The sequence below is a fragment of the Phoenix dactylifera genome, unplaced genomic scaffold (genome assembly GCF_009389715.1).
Source record: "Phoenix dactylifera cultivar Barhee BC4 unplaced genomic scaffold, palm_55x_up_171113_PBpolish2nd_filt_p 000182F, whole genome shotgun sequence".
Lineage (NCBI taxonomy): Eukaryota > Viridiplantae > Streptophyta > Magnoliopsida > Arecales > Arecaceae > Phoenix > Phoenix dactylifera.
Window position 1 is genome coordinate 197,954 of NW_024067712.1, and position 6,382 is coordinate 204,335.

A 6,382-nucleotide genomic window follows, 5' to 3' on the forward strand; every position below is an offset into this window, starting at 1 on the left:
AGTTATATTTTTGTCAATCCGAATATTATTTAGCCTTTAGTTTTTGTTCACTGTCAAATCCCTGTGGATTCGATCTCGAACTCACCGAGAATATTACTTTGCTACACCCTATACTTGGGGTATTCTACATTTAATTTTCCTTTTAAAAAGATCAAGATTAAAATCATAGCACCCCTCCCCCCCTCCTGGGTTGTCACCTTGGGCAACAAAGCGTAAGTAGTAAAGTCGAGGGAATGGACCCCCAAAGCCTAGGGAGGCTTAATCGACTCCCCAAAGGTGCTTATTCGCCTGTAAGCAAGGAATAGACTCAATTCTACTTCAATTCAAATATTTAATTTAACCACTCATATATTAGAATGTAATCAAATTTGTATTAATCTTTAAATATCATTATATCATTAACAGAGAAATGGAATTGATTTTATAATAATCATGGCTATTATTTATTTGGAGACATTTTGTGATTTTATCATCTTTTTCTTTAGTTATTTTGGCTTAAATTTATACTCTCTAGCTTCTATTTTCTATGCCCATATTAATTTATCTTTTTATTTATACTTATTTAAATTTAATAACTTACTTTTGATATTTATTCTTATTTGGTTATACTTTTGTGCTTCGTTGTGGATTCACAATATGTAGGAGACTGTTTTCCATTCATGGAATAAGTCTTTCAACAACAATGAAAAACAAAACTTAATATGTGATAACCAGCTTAATTGCAAAACTTTTTTAACGGCCTTAATGGAACAGTAAGTAATATCCTATCATATGGTGCTTGTTGTTCAGTCTGACCACAATAGGCAAAAAAGATATGCCTGAAAATTGATTAAATTTAACCAAAACCACTACAGGAATTGATCATGACTCGATCGATTCAACTTGTTTACCAATCTGATCATGTCTTATTCAGTTAAAATCACCAGTCCTGCTAGTTTCAAACTAAAAAACCTAAACCCAACTAGAGACAACCCATGGTTGTTGGGTTTTATATGGACCAAAAACCATGATCTATAAGTAAAACTTCTTTAAGCAGGTCTTGATCATGCTTGATTCCAACCTGTCTGAAGGCTTCATTTCTTCATTGAGCAGGAGCAGCAGCCTTAAACTTGGCCTGAAGCATCTTGCCAAATTCCACCAGCTTGTCGGTCTCCGGCATCACCCCCTTCATAGCATCATTGGCACAGAATCTCTCCGCCCATCCAACCAAGAGAGGTGTCTTCGCCTTGTCAAGAAGCTCGATGCCAATTGTTGCTAGAAATTGGACCCGGGGGCGGCCGTCGGCTGAGGAGGAGGAGCTCCAGTGCCTCGGACGGAAGGCGGCGGTCGGTCAGCGGTCGGCGACCTCCGGAAGACCTGCAAGAAGCCGGTGGCCGGGATTTCCGACGCCGGCCCTTCGATGCTTAAGTCAGAAGGGGCTTATATGTGAGAGGAGAGGGGAGATGTTTTTTCCGGATTTTTCAGAGTCCAACCCCCTCCAAAGCGGAGGGGTTCCCCTTTTATAGAGGGGTATTGTATTACCTCTGAAGTGACGGGGCAGATTGTCCTTTTGTCATAATTGAGCACGATCATGTGCATTAATAGTGTCGTGGGAGATCAGACCGGAGTCAGTGAGTCATCATGGCTGATCAGACATGGTGGAGTGGTTCATCTGCCTGCCATGGAGGGCTTGAAATCCGTAGATAACAAGCGCATTGATTGTTGAGTGAACCGGAGATCAGCAGAGGCCATACGCTTTAATGGTTGAGTGAGCCGGAGATCAACGGAGATCATACGCTTTAATGGTTGAGTGAGCCGGGGATCAGAACAGGCCACGCGCATTAATTGCTGACGGCGAAGCAGCGTATGGTCTCTGGCTGAACTACGGAAGGGTGTGACGTTAGTAGGTGAGGGGAGAGGTCGAGTTTCTGGGGTGAGGCTTCCAGGGGAGGTTAGGTAAGTTGAATGCTCGGGCGGGGCATTTTGGAGACTAACATCTGGTCGGATGCCGAGCCGGGCTAGTTGCCTTTAGGCCGGGCGCCTTCAGGTTCGGCATTCGCTGATCGAACGCCTGCTAGCCGAGCGCCTTCTGGTCGGACGCCCGCTGGTCGGGCGCCCGCTGGTCGGGCGCCGCGGCTGGCGTCTGGTTGGACGCCGAGCCGGGCTAGTTGCCTTCAGGCTGGATGCCTGTGGGCGCCCGCTGGTCGGGCGCCGCGACTGGCATCTGGTCGGATGCCGAGCCGGGCTAGTTGCCTTCAGGCTGGATGCCTGTGGGCACCTTCTGGTTGGGCGTCGCGACTGGCGTCTGGTCGGATGCCGAGCTAGGCTAACTTTGTTTTTAAACTCTGTTTTTCCTCCTAACACCAATGATTTTCTCTGTTGCCTTGAGCCACCCCAAGAAACCCCCAAGGGCAATGTCCAGGTACCCAATGGTGTCACCACCAAAGAAACCCTTTCCTTTGCTGCATTTCTCAAAAGCCTCCTCCAAAAGTTTCAGCCCAGCAAAGGCCTGCTCCACTGCTTCTGACTTAGCCTCCTCTGTTTCTGCCTTAAAGATTCCGAATACCGAAGGGAACCACTGCACAAAAATGAAAACGAAATAGGAAAAGAAAGAACAAAATGAATTAGCCATCACCATCAACAATAGTCTTTATATCAGATGTGTCAACTATGAAAAGATAATTTTAAGTCATTAAAGCTAGAAACCAATATTCTCAATACCAGCATGTACCGCCCAATACCAGATATTGATTGGTACAAAAGTGCAATTCAAACATGGTACCAAGATCCAGAACTAAGATTGTGAACTTCATTAGGAGCAATTTTATTAATCATGATCTTACAGGGATGTAGGTCAATACATTTTTCTTCGATTGTTTATTCGGATGTTGAGAATAATGAGACAAATTTACGATGACAAATAGTGGGACAGATTTTTATGTTTATTCGGCAATTTAAATTGAAAACTTATAGGAATCTACAGTAAGTCTGAGCAAGTCCACCATCCAGGATTAGTTCTCCACCCTTACAATGATTAGTTAGATATCAATTCTATTTTCAAGATTCTTGTTGATGTTTGTTAGGCAAACTAATCCTGTTTCCCAAGGTTGTTTATGAGGGTAAGATGAGTACTAATCTATAATTAAAACTTACCAATCTCTCTCACACACACACACTCTGCATAATATATAACCACTAATGACCTAAGACATTTCTTTATTGACTTTATTAGTTCAGCAGTTTTAAATTTTCTAAGCTGACCACGACGTTCTGGTCTCACAACTTTAGATCTGAACAACAGAAAACTAAAACATACCATCATCGTTTACAAAGACAAAAATCACCACCCAAAAAAAAAGACTCGCATTGGTGAGACTTCTAAAAATCATAGAATAATGTCAGACAACTCATACCTAGTATTAAGAATAATGGTCCCAATTACCCATTCTTTCTTATCAGTTTTGGTTCAGTTAAAAGCTGTTTCTAAAATTTTCATTTTTTGGGATTTGTTTAGATCATTTTGGAGATAATTTTTTCCAAAATCTTAGTTTCCAACATATTTAACTTTTAGATACAAGTAAACCTTTTACCTTTTTGTGGCTTTAACTAATTTCTACTTTAATGCTGAGTATGACACGGGATTAAACTGAGTTAAGATAAAAAGATAAAATAAGGCGTCTATCCACTCTAGTCAAATTTTAGGGTTTTCTCGCGTATTTGTATACCTTAAAAATCACTATTTGCATATATACTCTTTAACTTGTCATGTCTAGACTTGAACACCCCTCCCACTACTTACTAGCAGTGTTAATAAATTATTATTTAACTTTAATGACTTTATTACCTTTTAATATTAATATCTTGATAAAATTATATAAAATAAACTGCTTTTCGATATAAATTGAATGTTAAAATTTTTCAAAGGTATTTAATCAAAAGGATAGTAGTGCTAAATGAAACTCAAAACAGCCAAGTTTTAATGCTATCAACCTAAAATCTAATGGGACAGGCATTAATACATATTTGCAAATAGTGACTTTCGAAGGATAAATATGTAGTAAGATGTATTTGCAAGGGTACATAGTTAAAAAAAACCCAATTAAAAGGATGCCAACTTTATTTGGGAAATAATCATTTGAAAATATAAAGAGTTCTACTTTGATTACTATTAACCAAAGTTTTAAATCCCTATTCCAGTTTCTCCATAAAATGGGATGCTCTGCTATCCTGCTTCGTCTTGGTGGCTATCCAAATCAATCTATTTCCTTTCTCTTTCTTTTCCTTTCTTTCTTTTTTATATTTCTTTCTTTCTTTCTTTTCTTTCATTCTTTTTACCTTTTTTCTCTCTTTCCTTTCCCTTCTTCCTTTTTTTTTTCTTCCTTCATTCTTTCACTTTTTTCTCCTTTGGTTTCTTTCTTTCTTTCTTTCTTTCTTTTCTTTCCTATTGTTGCTTCCTTTCTTTCTTTTATTTTTCCATTCTTTCCTTTTCTTTCGGTTTTTTTTCCTATTCTTTTGCTTTCTTTCCTTTCTTTTCTTCTGTCTCATGTGGCCATCCAAATCAAGCATCCTTGTAGAGATAGTCTCTCTTTCCTTTCTCTCTCTTTCCTTTCTTACTTTTAATAGGTTTCTTTTTTTCTTTTCCCTCTTTCTTCTATTTTCTTACCTTTTTTCTCTTTCCTTTCCCTTATTCCTCTTTTTCTTCTTTCCGTTAGTTCATTTTTTTCTCCTTTTCATTTTTTTCTCCTTTTCTTTTTTTTTCTTCTCCTTTCTTTTCTTTCTTTCCTTGTCCTTCTTCCTTCTTTTCTTTCTTCTCTTTTCCTTCTTCTTTCTTCTACATCTTTTCTTTCCTTTCTTTCCTTTCTTTTGTTTCTCAAAGTCCCCCCCTACCGCATTAGCACTCCGAACCAATCATTGTTACGCAAAGTTAGACCTATATTTTAGGTTGAGCAAAATGTGCACAGAGCAAAGCTTATAGGACTGCAAATAAAATGCCCCAAGCAACAATTAGATTACAATGAGTACCTTGTCATCAACGTAGAATGCCCAGAAGCGGTGAATGGCGCCTCCGTAGGGATCGGCGGGCAGGATGGCGGAGCCCTTGGCAGCCCAAACGTCGTCGATGTACTAAACGATGATCATGGACTCACAGATGGGCTTGCCTTCATGGATGAGTACAGAAATTTTCTTGTACACAGGGTTGGACTCGAGCAGCAGCTCACTCTTCACCCCAAACACCTCCTCCAAGAACTCGTAATCCACTCCCTTCAGATTCAAAACGATCTGTGTCCGAATCACAAACGGGCTTGCCCACCCCCCCAAAAGATTTGCATCCTCTCCTCCCACTGATGCCATTCTTACACCTCTCTCTCCCACTCCTTCTCTCTTGTAATACTGGTACATATCCCAGGGCTCGGGGTATATTTATATGGGAGGAGGGAGTTGGTGCTCAATATGCGCTGGGTTTTATTTTGGCTTTCTTGAACGTTCCGGTTGGAGAAGAAATAATGAGATGTCCAACCGATATATAATAAGAAATAGGAAAATATTAAATCTATGGATATTTAAATATAATATAATGAGATTGTTTGTGGTTGTCTTTTCTTTTTTTAAGTAAAATTATGAACATAAAAATATATTAAAAATAATAAAATATTAATATAATCTAATGACATGCCTAGAATAATACTAATGAAAAGTATTTTTCATTAATATCAGCATATATTCAATAAATATAATTATTAATAGTATCATTAATTTCTATAATAATTTAATTATATTAATAAATTCTTTGTTTAGTAGATATATATATATTTATCAGCATATATTAATCAATTATGATTATTGATAATATTATGAATTTCTGTGTCAATTTTATAGTACTAATGAAATATTTATTTAGAACCTCTATTTTATAGTAATATGTTTATTTAGAATTGTTTTATATGCACTCTATGTATTTTCAAATAAAAGAAAATGCTAGAGAATGCTTGCCTCAACTTTAAACAGAGGGGAGGAAACTCGGATGATTATTGTACCTTTTTATAAAAAAAAGACCTACCACCCCTAAAATATTATTTTCAGTTACATATTTATTTAGAAAATAATATATTTTTATTAATATGTAAAATATTTATTTTATTAATAATATTTTTATTAGTTTTAATAAATATAATTTTGTTAATATATTAATATATTATTAAACATTATTAATGTTTTAAATTATTATTAATAAAAATACAATTCTTTTTACTAAGATATATTATTTTATTAATAATATTATTAATTTAAGCATTTTTATTGAAGTCTTAACATATTATTAAATTTTGTTAATATTTATATGAAAGTATTATGAATTTTTTGTTAATAATTCCTTCATGATTCGGCAGTCAAATGCATCTTCTAG

General features: G+C 36.7%; 1 pseudogene; it reads right to left on the minus strand.

Moving 5' to 3' along the window:
* Positions 1 to 887: 887 nt before the first annotated feature.
* On the minus strand, positions 888 to 5,455 carry LOC103715878 (annotated as a pseudogene).
* Between the last annotated feature and the right edge of the window lie 927 nt (positions 5,456 to 6,382).